The following is a 16,816-nucleotide window of genomic DNA, read 5'->3' as shown; positions in this document are numbered from 1 at the left end:
TGCTTTATCTAAAGTTCATATCTATTTGGGTAGCTTTGCTTATTTCGTACTTGGCTTGCACTTGGTCTCAATTGAGACATATATGTTCTAACTATTTTTATTTTAGAAATTTAAAGCCAAGGTTAAATTCTGTTGAGAAAACCGATGCTAGTATAATATCTTACCCAAAGACATCGGAGATAGAGTGCAAAACACAATGCATAGCCGAATGGTGTGATGCAAAATCTGAACCATTCGTTTGCTTAACTCCAAAGCCGTTCTCACAACAAGATCGGCTAGAGAATGAAAAGTTTACCTTCAATTCAAGCATGTGTGATCAAATATTTGATTTGTTGTTGCAAAATAATTATATTAGAATTCTTGATCACCATGTTGAACCATCTGTCCAAGGACGAACGAATGTATTGTAAGTTGCATGTTTCGTCCAAGCATAATTTTGAGGATTGCAACATGTTTCGTCAAATAGTTAAATCGGCCATTTATAAAGGACGATTGAAATTTGTTGAGACACCAAGAGATGACCAATCTATTCCGATTGGTCCCGTTGGCAGAAAGTTTTTGCATCGGCTGCTTCAAGCCGGTCCATTTGAAGAGAAGGTAAAAACTACAGGCGATGGGATCAAGCTTTCAAGTAAAGAAGTTGTTGAAGAGCATAATGAACATAATCTTGAGGGCAAGAATTCCATCGAAGCTACAATGGAGATGCCAAGGACTGGGGGGCAGCAAGCAAATCCAATGATCAATGAAAGCAAACCAAAAGAAAACAAAGGCCGAAATAAGCGCAAGTGTAAGAGATCAAAAATCACCTTCGCTGAACTATTGGATAAATATCAAAATAAGAGTGAAGAAAAGAATGCTTATCGGCCAAATCATGCAAAGAAACCAAGGTCACCCCCAAGGCACAAATATGAGGATCGGTATTGGCAAAGTGATAATTTTAATGCAACATATTCAAATCCTTATTTTGGGCCATCAATGCCAATGCCATGGATAGCTCCCTATGCTCATATAGACACATCTTCATGAAGGAAATATGCCCTAGAGGCAATAATAAAGTTATAATTTATTTCCTTATTTCATGATAAATGTTTATTATTCATGCTAGAATTGTATTAACCGGAAACATGATACATGTGTGAATACATAGACAAACATATAGTCACTAGTATGCCTCTACTTGACTAGCTCATTAATCAAAGATGGTTATGTTTCCTAACCATAGACATGTGTTGTCATTTGATTAATGGGATCACATCATTAGAAGAATGATGTGATTGACATGACCCATCCCGTTAGCTTAGCACTTGATCGTTTAGTATTCTGCTATTGCTTTATTCATGACTTATACATGTTCCTGCAACTATGAGAAATATGCAACTCCCGTTTACCGGAAGAACACTTTGGGTACTACCAAACGTCACAACGTAACTGGGTGATTATAAAGGAGTACTACAGGTGTCTCCGAAGGTACATGTTGAGTTGGCGTATTTCGAGATTAGGTTTTGTCACTCCGATTGTCGGAGAGGTATCTCTGGGCCCTCTCGGTAATACTCATCACTTAAGCCTTGCAAGCATTATAACTAATAAGTTAGTTATGAGATGACGTATTACAGAACGAGTAAAGAGACTTGCCGGTAACGAGATTGAACTAGGTATTGGATACCGACGATCAAATCTCGGGCAAGTAACATACCGATGACAAAGGGAACAACGTATGTTGTTATGCGGTTTGACCGATAAAGATATTCGTAGAATATGTAGGAACCAATATGGGCATCCAGGTCCCGCTATTCGTTATTGACCGAGAATGGTTTTAGGTCATGTCTACATAGTTCTCGAACCCGTAGGGTCCGCACGCTTAACGTTTCGATGACAGTTTTATTATGAGTTTACAAGTTTTGATGTACCGAACTTTGTTCGGAGTCCTGGATGTGATCACGGACATGACGAGGAGTCTCGGAATGGTCGAGACATAAAGATTGATATATTGGAAGCCTATGTTTGGACATCGGAATGGTTCCGGGTGAAATCGGCATTTTACGGAGTACCGGGAGGTTACCGGAACCCCCCGGGGGGTTAATGGGCCTACATGGGCCACGAGGGAGAAGAGAGAAGGAGCCAGGAGGGGGCCGCGCGCCCCTCCCCCTCCTAGTCCGAATAGGACAAGGGAAGGAGGGCGGCGCCCCCCCCCCCCTTTCCTTCCCCTCTTCCTCCTCTTCCCCCCCTTCTCCTATTCCAACTAGGAAAGAAGGGAGTCCTACTCCCGGTGGGAGTAGGACTCCCCCCTTGGCGCGCCCTCCTTGGCCGGCCGCCTCCTCCCCCTTGGCTCCCTTATATAAGGGGGCAGGGGGGCACCCTAGACACACAAGTTGATCTACGGATCGTTCCTTAGCCGTGTGCGGTGCCCCTCTCCACCATATTCCACCTCGGTCATATCGTCGCGGAGTTTAGGCGAAGCCCTGCGCCGGTAGGGCATCATCATCGTCACCACGCCGTCGTGCTGACGGAACTCATCCCCGAAGCTTTGCTGGATCGGAGCCCGGGGATCGTCATCGAGCTGAACGTGTGCTGAACTCGGAGGTGCCGTACGTTCGGTGCTTGGATCGGTCGGATCGTGAAGACGTACGACTACATCAATCGCGTTGTCATAACGCTTCCGCTTACGGTCTACGAGGGTACGTGTACGAACACTCTCCCCTCTCGTTGCTATATCATCACCATGATCTTGCGTGTGCGTAGGAAAAATTTTGAAATTACTGCGTTCCCCAACAGTGGTATCCGAGCCTAGGTTTTATGCGTTGATGTTATATGCACGAGTAGAACACAAGTGAGTTGTGGGCGATACCAGTCATACTGCTTACCAGCATGTCATACTTTGGTTCAGCGGTATTGTGAGATGAAGCGGCCCGGACCGACATTACGCGTACGCTTACGCGAGACTGGTTTCACCGTTGCGAGCACTCGTGCTTAAAGGTGGCTGGCGGGTGTCTGTCTCTCTCACTTTAGCTGAATCGAGTGTGGCTACGCCCGGTCCTTGCGAAGGTTAAAACAGCACTAACTTGACGAACTATCGTTGTGGTTTTGATGCGTAAGTAAGAACGGTTCTTGCTAAGCCGGTAGCAGCCACGTAAAATTTGCAACAACAAAGTAGAGGACGTCTAACTTGTTTTTGCAGGGCATGTTGTGATGTGATATGGTCAAGACGTGATGCTATATTTATTGTATGAGATGATCATGTTTTGTAACCGAAGTTATCGGCAACTGGCTGGAGCCATATGGTTGTCGCTTTATTGTATGAAATGCAAACGCCCTGTAATTGCTTTACTTTATCTCTAAGCGGTAGCGATAGTCGTAGAAGCAATAGATGGCGTAACGATAATGATGCTATGATGGAGATCAAGGTGTCGCACCGGTGACGGTGGTGATCACGACGGTGCTTCAAAGATGGAGATCACAAGCACAAGATGATGATGGCCATATCATATCACTTATATTGATTGCATGTGATGTTTATCCTTTATGCATCTTATCTTGCTTTGATTGACGGTAGCATTTTAAGATGATCTCTCACTAATAATCAAGAAGTGTTCTCCCTGAGTATGCACCGTTGCGAAAGTTCTTCGTGCTGAGACACCACGTGATGATCGGGTGTGATAGGCTCTACGTTCAAATACAACGGGTGCAAAACAGTTGCACACGCGGAATACTCAGGTTATACTTGACGAGCCTAGCATATACAGATATGGCCTCGGAACACGGAGACCGAAAGGTCGAACGTGAATCATATAGTAGATATGATCAACATAGTGATGTTCACCATTGAAACTACTCCATCTCACGTGATGATCGGACATGGTTTAGTTGATTTGGATCACGTGATCACTTAGATGACTAGAGAGATGTCTGTCTAAGTGGGAGTTCTTAAGTAATATGATTAATTGAACTTAAATTTATCATGAACTTAGTCCTGGTAGTATTTTGCAAATTATGTTGTAGATCAATAGCTTGCGTTGTTGCTTTCATATGTTTATTTTGATATGCTCCTAGAGAAAATTGTGTTGAAAAATGTTAGTAGCAATGATACGGATTGGATCCGTGATCGGAGGTTTATCCTCATTGCTGCACAGAAGAATTATGTCCTTAATGCACCGCTAGGTGACAGACCTATTGCAGGAGAAGATGCAGACGTTATGAATGTTTGGCTAGCTCAGTATGTTGACTACTTGATAGTTTAGTGCACCATGCTTAACGGCTTAGAATCGGGACTTCAAAGACGTTTTAAACGTCATGGACCATATGAGATGTTCCAGGAGTTGAAGTTAATATTTCAAGCAAATACCCGAGTTGAGAGATATGAAGTCTCCAACAAGTTCTATAGCTAAAATATGGAGGAGAATCGCTCAACTAGTGAGCATGTGCTCAGATTGTCTGGGTACTACAATCGCTTGAATCAAGTGGGAGTTAATCTTCCAGATAAGATAGTGATTGACAGAATTCTCTAGTCACCACCACCAAGTTAGCAGAACTTCGTGATGAACTATAATATGCAAGGGATGATGAAAACAAATCCCAAGCTCTTCGCGATGCAAAAATCGGCGAAGGTAGAAATCGAAGAAAAACCTCAAAGTGTTGATGGTGGACAAGATCACTAGTTTCAAGAAAAAGGGCAAAGGGAAGAAGGGGAACTTCAAGAAGAACAGCAAGCAAGTTGCTGCTCAAGTGAAGAAGCCCAAGTATGGACCTAAGCCTAAGACTAAGTGATTCTACTGCAAAGGGACTGGTCACTGGAAGTGGAACTACCCCAAGTATTTAGCGGATAAGAAGGATGGCAAAAGTGAACAAAGGTATATTGGATATACATGTTATTGATGTGTACTTTACTAGTGTTTATAGCAACCCCTCAGCATTTTGATACTGGTTCAGTTGCTAAGAGTAGTAACTCGAAACGGGAGTTGCAGAATAAACAGAAAATAGTAAAAAGGCGAGGTGACGATGTGTGTTGGAAGTAGTTCCAAGATTGATATGATCATCATCCACACTCCCTATACTTTCGGGATTAGTGTTGAAACTAAATAAGTGTTATTTGGTGTTTGCGTTGAGCATGAATATGATTTGATCATGTTTATTGCAATACGGTTATTCATTTAAGTAAGAGAATAAATTGTTGTTCTGTTTACATGAATAAAACCTTATATGGTTACACACCCAATGAAAATGGTTCGTTGGATCTCGATCGTAGTGATACACATATTCATCATATTGAAACCAAAAGATGCAAAGTTAATAATGATAGTGCAACTTATTTGTGGCACTGCAGTTTAGGTCATATTGGTGTAAAGCGCATGAAGAAACTCCATGCTGATGGGATTTTGGAATCACTTGATTATGAATCACTTGATGCTTGCGAACCATGCCTTATGGGCAAGATGACTAAAGACTCCGTTCTCCGGAACAATAGAGCGAGCAACTGACTTATTGGAAATAATACATACTGATGTAAGCGATCCAATGAGTGTTGATGCTCGTGGCAAGTATCATTATTTTCTGACCTTCACAAAATGATTTGAGCAGATATGGGTATATCTACTTGATGAAACATAAGTCTGAAATAATTGAAAAGTTCAAAGAATTTCAGAGTGAAGTGGAAAAATCATCGTAACAAGAAAATAAAGTTTCTACGATCTGATCGCGGAGACGAATATTTGAGTTACAAGTTTGGTCTTCAATTAAAACAATGTGGAATAGTTTCACAGCTCACGCCACCTGGAACACCACAACATTATGGTGTGTCCGAACGTCGTAACCGCATTTTATTGGATATGGTGCGATCTATGATGTCTCTTATCGGTTTTACCACTATCATTTTGGGGTTGTGCATTAGAGACAGCTGCATTCACGTTTAAAAAGGGCACCATCTAAATCCGTTGAGACGACACCGTATGAACTATGGTTTAGCAGTAAACCTAAGCTGTCGTTTCTTAAAGTTTGGAGTTGCGATGCTTATATGAAAAAGGTTTTCAACCTGATAAGCTCAAACCCAAATCGGAGAAGTGCATCTTCATAGAATACCCAAAGGAAACTGTTGGGTACACCTTCTATCACAGATCCGAAGGCAAAACATTCGTTGCTAAGAATAGATCCTTTCTAGAGAAGGAGTTTCTCTCGAAAGAAGTGAGTGGGAGGAAAGTAGAACTTGATGAGATAACTGTATCTACTCCCTTATTGGAAAGTAGTTCATCACAAGAACCGGTTCCTGTGACAACTACTCCAATTAGTGAGGAAGCTAATGATATTGATCATGAAACTTCAAATCAAGTTTCTACTGAACCTCGTAGGTCTACCAGAATAAGATCCGCACCAGAGTGGTACGGTAATCCAATTCTGGAAGTCATGTTGCTTGACCATGATGAACCTACGAACTATGAGGAAGCGATGATGAGCCCAGATTCCGCAAAATGGCTAGAGGCCATGAAATCTGAGATGGGATCCATGTATGAAAACAAAGTATGGACTTTGGTTGACTTGCCCGATGATCGGCAAGCCATTGAGAATAAATGGATTTTTAAGAAGAAGACTGACAGTGATGGAAATATAACTGTCTATAAAGCTCGACTTGTTGCGAAAGGTTTTCGACAAGTTCAAGGGGTTGACTATGATGAGACTTTCTCACCCGTAGCGATGCTTAAGTCTGTCCGAATCATGTTAGCTATTGCTGCATTTCATAATTATGAAATTTGGCAAATGGATGTCAAAACTGCATTCTTGAATGGATTTCTGGAAGAAGAGTTGTATATGATGCAGCCAGAAGGTTTTGTAGATCCAAAAGGTGCTAACAAAGTGTGCAAGCTCCAGCGATCCATCTATGGACTGGTGCAAGCATCTCGGAGTTGGAATATATGCTTTGATGAGTTGATCAAAGCATATGGTTTTATACAGACTTTTGAAGAAGCCTGTATTTACAAGAAAGTGAGTGGGAGCTCTGTAGCATTTCTAATATTATATGTGGATGACATATTGTTAATTGGAAATGATATGGAAATTCTGGATAGCATGAAAGGATACTTGAATAAGAGTTTTTCAAAGCAAGACCTCGGTGAAGCTGCTTACACATTGAGCATCAAGATCTATATAGATAGATCAAGACGCTTGATAAGATTTTTCATTGACATACCTTGATAAATTTTTGAAATAGTTCAAAATGGAATAGTCAAAGAAGGAGTTCTTGCCTGTGTTACAAGGTGTGAAGTTGAGTAAGACTCAAGACCCGACCATTGCAGAAAATAGAAAGAGAATGAAAAGTCATTCCCTATGCCTCAGTCATAGGTTCTATAAAGTATGCTATGTTGTGAACCAGACCTATTGTATACCTTGCTCTGTGTTATGGCAAAGGAATACAATTTTGATCTAATAAGTAGATCACTGTACATGGGTCAAGAATATCCTTAGTGAGGACTAAGGAGACGTTTCTCGATTATGGAGGTGATAAAAGAGCCCGTCGTAAAAGTTACAACGATGCAAGCTTTTACACAAATCCAGATGACTCTAAGTCTCAATCTAGATACATATTGAAAGTGGGAGCAATTAGCTAGAGTAGCTCCGTGCAGAGCATTGTGGACATAGAATATTTGCGAAATACATACGGCTCTGAATATGACAGACTCGTTGACTAAGCTTCTCTCACGAGCAAAACATGATCATACCTTAGTACTCTTTTGGGTGTTAATCACATAGCGATGTGAACTAGATTATTGACTCTAGTAAACCCTTTGGGTGTTGATCACATGATGATGTGAACTATGGGTATTAATCACATGCAGATGTGAATATTGGTGTTAAATCACATAGTGATGTGAACTAGATTATTGACTCTAGTGCAAGTGGGAGATTGAAGGAAATATGCCCTAGAGGCAATAATAAAGTTATTATTTATTTCCTTATTTCATGATAAATGTTTATTATTCATGCTAGAACTGTATTAACCGGAAACATGATACATGTGTGAATACATAGACAAACATATAGTCACTAGTATGCCTCTACTTGACTAGCTCATTAATCAAAGATGGTTATGTTTCCTAACCATAGACATGTGTTGTCATTTGATTAATGGGATCACATCATTAGAAGAATGATGTGATTGACATGACCCATCCCGTTAGCTTAGCACTTGATCGTTTAGTATTCTGCTATTGCTTTCTTCATGACTTATACATGTTCCTGCAACTATGAGAAATATGCAACTCCCGTTTACCGGAAGAACACTTTGGGTACTACCAAACGTCACAACGTAACTGGGTGATTATAAAGGAGTACTACAGGTGTCTCCGAAGGTACATGTTGAGTTGGCGTATTTCGAGATTAGGTTTTGTCACTCCGATTGTCGGAGAGGTATCTCTGGGCCCTCTCGGTAATACTCATCACTTAAGCCTTGCAAGCATTATAACTAATAAGTTAGTTATGAGATGACGTATTACAGAACGAGTAAAGAGACTTGCCGGTAACGAGATTGAACTAGGTATTGGATACCGACGATCAAATCTCGGGCAAGTAACATACCGATGACAAAGGGAACAACGTATGTTGTTATGCGGTTTGACCGATAAAGATATTCGTAGAATATGTAGGAACCAATATGGGCATCCAGGTCCCGCTATTCGTTATTGACCGAGAATGGTTTTAGGTCATGTCTACATAGTTCTCGAACCCGTAGGGTCCGCACGCTTAACGTTTCGATGACAGTTTTATTATGAGTTTACAAGTTTTGATGTACCGAACTTTGTTCGGAGTCCCGGATGTGATCACGGACATGACGAGGAGTCTCGGAATGGTCGAGACATAAAGATTGATATATTGGAAGCCTATGTTTGGACATCGGAATGGTTCCGGGTGAAATCGGCATTTTACGGAGTACCGGGAGGTTACCGGAACCCCCCGGGGGGTTAATGGGCCTACATGGGCCACGAGGGAGAAGAGAGAAGGAGCCAGGAGGGGGCCGCGCGCCCCTCCCCCTCCTAGTCCGAATAGGACAAGGGAAGGGGGGCGGCACCCCCCCCCCCCTTTCCTTCCCCTCTTCGTCCTCTTCCCCCCCTTCTCCTATTCCAACTAGGAAAGAAGGGAGTCCTACTCCCGGTGGGAGTAGGACTCCCCCCTTGGCGCGCCCTCCTTGGCCGGCCACCTCCTCCCCCTTGGCTCTTTTATATATGGGGGCGGGGGGGCACCCTAGACACACAAGTTGATCTACGGATCGTTCCTTAGCCGTGTGCGGTGCCCCTCTCCACCATATTCCACCCCGGTCATATTGTCGCGGAGTTTAGGCGAAGCCCTGCGCCGGTAGAGCATCATCATCGTCATCATGCCGTCGTGCTGACGGAACTCATCCCCGAAGCTTTGCTGGATCGGAGCCCGGGGATCGTCATCGAGCTGAATGTGTGCTGAACTCGGAGGTGCCGTACGTTCGGTGCTTGGATCGGTCGGATCGTGAAGACGTATGACTACATCAACCGCGTTGTCATAACGCTTCCGCTTACGGTCTACAAGGGTACGTGGACGAACACTCTCCCCTCTCGTTGCTATATCATCACCATGATCTTGCGTGTGCGTAGGAAATTTTTTGAAATTACTGCGTTCCCCAACACTTCATCATGGGACAGGTATGATACAAGGGCACATTCTCCATCTTATTCTAGACCATCTCACCAATACTATGCAGCTCCAAGGAGATCAACATTTGAACAATCACGCGTCAAAGACCGTTTCAATCATAAGGAATCGGTCCAGAGCTCAAGAAAGAAGAAAGAGGTGGTAAAGCAAGTTTACCGCGTGAAAAGAGATGGTCGTAAGTGTGCTACTTCAGATTTGATATCAAATAACAAAGAGACAATTAAAGTGTTGACATTGGCTACAAAAGGCAAAGAAGTGAAGCAATCAATTGATAAAAATCAGAGTGCCAAATCTGAAGAAAAGAAGTTGAGGGTGCACAAGGCCCAAAAAGAGTTGACATTGGTTGAAACAAAACCACAACCGAGATTCCCACTCGGTTTATCATATTGGCAAAAGAAGAAATTACAAAATCTTAGTGCACAAGAGCTGAAAAAGAAGAACATGGCATGGGGTCCCAAGAAGATCAATCAAGACAAAAATGATGTGCATGCTTCTGTTGCAACAAGTACAATAAAAGTGAAGAAGGAAAATAATGAAAGCAACAAACAATTAAGCCGAAGGTGCGCATCACAACATCAAAATCTTCGGTTAGCACATCATCCATTTTCTTCAACCATGCCGTTGATGCCTTTGCCATGGAATTCATCCCTAGGTATGATCAATTACCCTCTATGGATTTATTTTGATCCATGGATGCAACATAATTTTCTATATCATGAGAGGGTATTACCAAATTACCATACATTTGGTTAGTTACATTGTTGCTAATACAAAGGGTCCGAAATATTTTATTCCTATTTTATTTTTTTATTTCAGCTATACATACTTTGGTGGGTGAATTTTACATGGACCTTATGTTAACGACCGATATTTATCTATCGCCCTAAGAATATGTCAAAGCATGGCCGGTGTAGTATCCTAACATCGTCCTTAGTTCAATTGGAAATCAAAACAAGCCTCATGCCACTTAAAATATTTTTTCACAACAATCAAAGCCGAATATAAAATTTTATTCGGTTTGGAGCTTTTGGTTGCCATAGGTGCTATACGTATTGAGGCTTTGGGTGATTCGTTATGAGTAGTACAACAAGTATCCAAGGGTTATCAATGTTTTGACGAATCACTTATAGTTTATCTTTTGGTATGTCTAGATGCAAGATTTACCTTGGGTTGCTTTAAAATTGTTCATATATCTAGACATGACAATTTGAAAGAGTTGGCACAGCAAGCATCCGGTTACTATGTTAACCATGGTGTATTGTATTTCTATCAATAGCCGATGCTAGGTTTTGTCAACATAGGTAAGGCCGAACCGAAGCCCACCGCTTCGGCCACTAATGAAACTTTTATGCAGGCGAAGTAAGGATTGGAGGAAGTTCATTATTGATTATCTGCAAAGTCCTAGAGAAATGATGAACAATATGGTTCGGAGGATGGTTTTGATCTATGGAACCTTATCACCGGATTGTTATTCAAGTTGGGAAAGTTTCACCCAAGCTTGCATCAAAAATTTCCCACAAGCAATGGCCGTTATATAAATATCGCCCTAAGAACATATAAATGGCCGATGGAGTGTTGACATCGTCCTTAGGAAAAGCATCGTGCAAGTTATTTATCGGCACACAAGTTTGCCGAAAAACAGGGGGGCATGTGTTGACACCAGATTTTGGCACGGCCAAGAACTTAATTAAGATGGCCTCAAATGGAGAAGTGTTCAAAGTGAGAAAGCTTCGTATCATCAAAGGGAGAAACTTTGATATTTGGGCCATAGCCATCCGGTCTCATTTCTAAGGCCGAAGCGTGTTCGAAGTATTCAGATTTTGTATTCAGAACACTATTCGGCTGATTACACCCCCAAGATGGCCTCATATGAGAAAAGTTTCTACATGGATTGTCTTCGTCTTGTCGAAACGATTGATTTTGATATAAGAAACGTCTAAATCAGAATTCGTATGCAAAATTTAGAGCCAAAACAGTGTGCTGCAAAAGTCCGCCCCGGAAGTTCCAGGCAAAACTTCCGGGGAGGTTCTGGGCTAAACCGAAAGTTTGCACGCGGTGCGCCCCGAAAACTAAAATTTAACATTATTTGCAGATTTGCGGGGCCAATTTCGACATCAAGATGACCTCGGATGAAAAAGTGATCAACCAAGGAATTTTTCTCCATTGCAAGATCTACAACTTTGCTTTTGGGACCATCGTGATCCAAGGCCATATGTGACCTGCAGGAGCTGTGCACGAGGGCAACTTGATGTAATTTTAGCCCGGAAGTTCCGGCCCTCGTAGTCCGAGTTAGGTTATCTTTTGGTAATTTGGACGGGATTTGAGTCCTTTTCTTGTACGGGAAGTCCAGCCGCCTCATATATATGTAAGGGGTGACGGCCGATTGAACAACACACAATCGAACAAACACATCTACTACTTTTTCGTGTTCATCTACTTTTTATCCCTCTCCCTTGCTCTTCTTCTTCCTCGTTCTTCGTCTGTTCTTCTTCATTGCAGGGCGGCGACCCACGAGGCCCTAGGGGCAATCAGGTCGACCTAGGGCAGTCCATAGCTGCCGCGCGCCCTGACGGGGTCCCTCCCGGGCGTGTGGGGTTTTGGGTCTACAAAAGCATCCGCCGGATTGTCTTGCGTACCGCGCTTTCGGCGGGTCTCCTTCGACGTGAGCTGCGGTGCATCACCCTCGGCGTTGGAGGTACATGGTGACGTGTTCGTGTGCGAACAAGCGCATGAGTTTATTGTTGACAATGAAGATAAGATGCTTCTGTATAACCTGAGATTTAATAAGAAACACAATAAGACTATTATTCTGCCTGCGCCTCTGTTGTTTGATTTGACTGCAGTTAATTATCTTGTCATGCCGGAAGTAGTGTATGATCATCGAGGCCAAGCATCCACTCCAGAACCTGAGCCTCAACCGGAATCTGCACTGAACCCTTATCGTGCATCATCTTACCAATGGGATCCGGAGGAGATGGCCAGCCAGTGGTATCCTGATTACACCCCTCAGGACATCGGGGAGAGTAGCCGCGGTCCGTGGCAATAGACCAACTTAGGCCAAAAGCCTAAGCTTAGGGGAGTACGTATTTGTCACCGACTTTACATTCATGTTCACACACTATTCTAGTTGTCGGTGCTCATACTCTTTCATTGTATTATCCATGCTAGTTTAATTTTCTTTTTCTAGCTTTATTCTTGTGTGTTTGATAAACCTTAAGAAAAATCAAAAAAATTACTTAGTTTAATTTTCATGCTTTTAGTAGAAATTAAAATGAAAACCCAAAAAGATTTCTTGTTCTTCTTCTTACTTGTTGGGAGCTTTCCCATGTAAAAAGTTTTACTTTACTTTTCTTTTCTTTGGGGTTCAAGAGTACAAGACGATATTGAAAATGTTTAGTGGCTCTCTTATGCATGATTGTTTATTTAACTTATAGCCCATATTACCTTGTCTTCTCTCTTGAGTTGAATGCTTGCAGGTTCCAGCTTAGTTCAATGCACGTGCACTATTATTATTATACACATCGTTCGGTCGTGCAAGTTAAAGGCAATAATGACGATATATGATGGACTGATTGAGATGGGAAAAGCTAGTATGAACTCGACCTCTCTTGTTTTTGTAAATATGACGAGTTCATCGGTCCTGATTTAGCTTATTATGAAGTAAACATATTTGCAATGACATTTAGAGATTATATATGCTTGTGTCATGCTTGATTAGCTATGAGTTATAATGGTTTACCTTGCGTGCCAACATACTATTAAAATGATTATGATGTGGATGATGGGATGGTATCCTCCTTTGAATGAATTGAGTGACTCGACTTGGAACATGTTCAAGCATGTAGTTGAAACAAATCAACATAGCTTTCATGATATTTATGTTCATGGTAGATTATATCCTACTCATGCTTGTACTCGGTGAGAAATAATTTTAATGCATGTTCATGACTGTTGTCGCTCTCTCAGTTGGCCGCTTTCCAGTCTTTTACTATCCTTCACATGTACTAAGCGGGAATACTGCTTGTGCATCCAAACTCCTTAAACCCCAAAGTTGTTTCATATGAGTCCACCATACCTTCCTATATGCGGTATCTACCTGCCGTTCCAAGTAAATTTGTATGTGCCAAACTCCAAACCTTCAAATGAGATTCTGTTTTTATGCTCGAGCAGCTCATGTTTCAACTAGAGCTGCATGTATCTTCCATGCTAGGTGGGTTATTCTCAAGAGGAGTGGACTCCGCTCCTCATTCACGAGAAAGGGCCGGTAACCGGGATGCCCAGTCCCATGATCCAAAAAGGATTAAAGCAAATGAATATAATTAAACAAAACTCCCCAGGACTATTGTTAGTTGGAGGCACTCGTTGTTTTGAGCAAGCCATGGATTGTTACAGCCCATCGGAAGAGGCCTCCTCGATGGATGGCAAAACCTAAATCGCCTAGAATGCTCTCTCCATCAGCTGACTTGCTAGCAGTAACAACGCTCATGACTTAGATCGTCATGAATGAAAAACTATCAGCTTACTTCATTGACGTCAATTTTCTCACCCTCAAAAATATTGTTTAGTGGTGCTGATTTTTTATGCATTTATACATATACCCGCCGTATCCCCGTAAGTCTATTTTTAGAAAATACCGTTTTCCCGTATCGCCGTCTCCGTATCCCTGTATCCGTATCCCGTGCCATGTAACATAGAGAACCGGGAATAGTGGATCTGCATGTCCAACTCTGGGTTGCCCATCTGGTGGTAGGAGCCCGTGCAGTAGGCACAGGGGACGTTGGCCATCTGGTAGAAGCTGCGAGGGTCGCTGTGCGGCAGCGCCTTCATCAGCACGATCACGCGCTCGTACTTGGCCATGTACTCCGCCTCCACTGCGTGCACCGGCTGCCGGACCCGGCATGGTGAAGTTGATCGGTTTCGATCCGGGCGCCGCGGGCAGCAGTAGAAGGGCGGCAGCGCGTGCGGTGGGAGCTTTGGCTTGCCGCACGTGTGGAGGCTGGTCGCCAGAGGCCCACCAATTTTCATGCCGCCGCTGGTAAGTGCATGTGGGGCGGTGGAGACGATGTAGGGATACAGGCCGGAGACGGCGAGGAGAGCTCTCGATAGAGTGCAGCTGCAGAGGCTCATGGACACCGGGAAGCTGGTGTAGACGCCCGTGGCTACGGCGCAGACGAGAAAGACGGCTTTAGGTGCTTGCATGTTGCCTCGCACATGAAGGCAATGGGAGTACTATATTTGGGAAGAAGAGTTTGCCTCAGCAGCCCTCCATACGTACTGCTGCAAATAAAACTATTATTCAACGTCAACTATGCTGCAAATTTTTTTTTTTTGGAAAAGGGGCGCAACCCCGGCCTCTGCATCAGAAAGATGCATACGGCCATAACTACGCCGCAGATACGGCTTATAAGCTGCTGAGAGATCAATGATCTTGATTCTTTGGTAACGTGTGGAGAAGGACTTTCCTTTTTGTGTTTACATGTGAACCACGCTTGATTTGATTGGCATTTTGTTCTCACCTAAACAAGCTAGGTAACACGCATGATCCCATTCCCTATGGTTGTAGCTAGTTAAGATTATTATTATTTTTCATTCACAAAAAAAGAGATTATTGTTATTATTATTTTGCCGGGGAAAGCATTTCATTATTTAATCATTTATAGAGTTACAATCGTTCATAATGATAATGCTAACTCCTGATGGACATTTGCAAGCCAAAAAGCCGTCCTTTGCTGTCCATGCCCTAGAGCTGTCATGGCATGGCCAGCCTTGTTCTGCGTGCAATTGATCTTCCGAACCTGGGGTGTCGCTCTTTTTGCAGCTCGACGATTTCTGTCAAAATGTATACCTGCTTAATCTATGACTTGTTTCTATTTTTATTTGCCAGCGGACAAATGCCCTTGGGAAACCATATTGGGTAAGGGTATTCCTTCCATCGGGACGATTGAGTCATAGTGCCACATGTCGTGCTCACCGGTCCTGTGCAACCACATGACACTTGTGGGTGTGTTTGATTTGTTAGGTAGTCATGACTTTGACTCCCGCTATCAAAAGGTCCAGTTTGGTAAGCTACCTGATACCGACAGTTCGGTCTTATTGCACCGATGATCATACTGCCTGCACCTTCACGTTCGATACTATGCCATGTGTTGCCAGCCTGGTTAACATGCACATATTGTTTTCATGTTCATGTTATTGGTTGGCTCATGTGAAAGGAAACTATTTGGGATCTGAACAACAGATGACTGTTGGGCCTTAGATCCCTAGGTTTCAGTTTCATAAAACACGCACGCACGCACGCACTTTGGTTTGTTGACGCCATTTGATAACATAATTGCCACAATTTGCATTGCTTTTACGTGTCTCTTTTGGAGATGAAGCAGCATAGAACTTGATTTATTTATAAGGGTACGTATGAGACGACACACAACACCACCACAACCTTATTACAATGAGGTACGTACATACAGACGTACAATACAGTAGGGAAGGAGGTCCTCCAGAGCCTTGTGTGAGCTATGCTCATTCTGGATGGCATTGCGGCAGGTGAGGTGATCGGCTATCACACATACTAGCAGAAAGCGTCATAGTTATTTATCCCACTGATCGGCTATCTCGATACGGTCGATGATTAGCCGTGTAGGTGGTAATCGTCGAGTGCAGAACGACGACGAACCCGGGCGCGGGTTCTACATGCAGAACGGCTCGCGGTGGATGTCAAACTTGCAAGCAGAAGACAGCTGGGGCTCCTGCAGAGTTTACCAAATGCGGTATGTGAGCATATATAATGTATCAAGCTCCACATTTCATTGGCTGGACAGAAAATGTGCTGGACTCACCTCCACCCCGCTGAAGTTGGCCACCTTGCGGATGCAGCCGCCGGCGGGGCCCTGCAGGTTGCAGTTGCCTTCTTTCCTCCTCTTCCTCTTCTTCCTCTTCCTCTTCTTCTTCTTCCTCTTCTTCTTCTTGTTCTCCTTCTTCCTCTTCATCTTCCTCTTCTTCTTCCTCTTCTTCTTCTTCCTCTTCTTCTTCTTCTTCTTCCTCCTCTTCTTCTTCTCCTTCTTCCTCTTCCTCTTCTTCTTCTTCTTATTCTCCTTCTTCTCCTTCTATTAATTCTTTCCTCCTCTTCCCCTTCCTCTTCTTCCTCTTCCTCTTCTTC

General features: G+C 43.0%; 1 long non-coding RNA gene across 1 annotated transcript; it reads right to left on the bottom strand.

Moving 5' to 3' along the window:
- Positions 1-16,010: 16,010 nt before the first annotated feature.
- LOC123089747 (uncharacterized) lies at positions 16,011-16,729 on the bottom strand. Its single transcript, XR_006442368.1, has 2 exons — positions 16,497-16,729; positions 16,011-16,406 (listed from the first exon to the last, which is right to left on the bottom strand). It is a non-coding gene; the product is annotated as an uncharacterized lncRNA (long non-coding RNA).
- Between the last annotated feature and the right edge of the window lie 87 nt (positions 16,730-16,816).

This window comes from Triticum aestivum, chromosome 4B (assembly GCF_018294505.1).
Source record: "Triticum aestivum cultivar Chinese Spring chromosome 4B, IWGSC CS RefSeq v2.1, whole genome shotgun sequence".
NCBI lineage: Eukaryota > Viridiplantae > Streptophyta > Magnoliopsida > Poales > Poaceae > Triticum > Triticum aestivum.
Note: the sequence above shows the minus strand (reverse complement) of the source record. Positions and strands in the feature narration are given on the sequence as shown.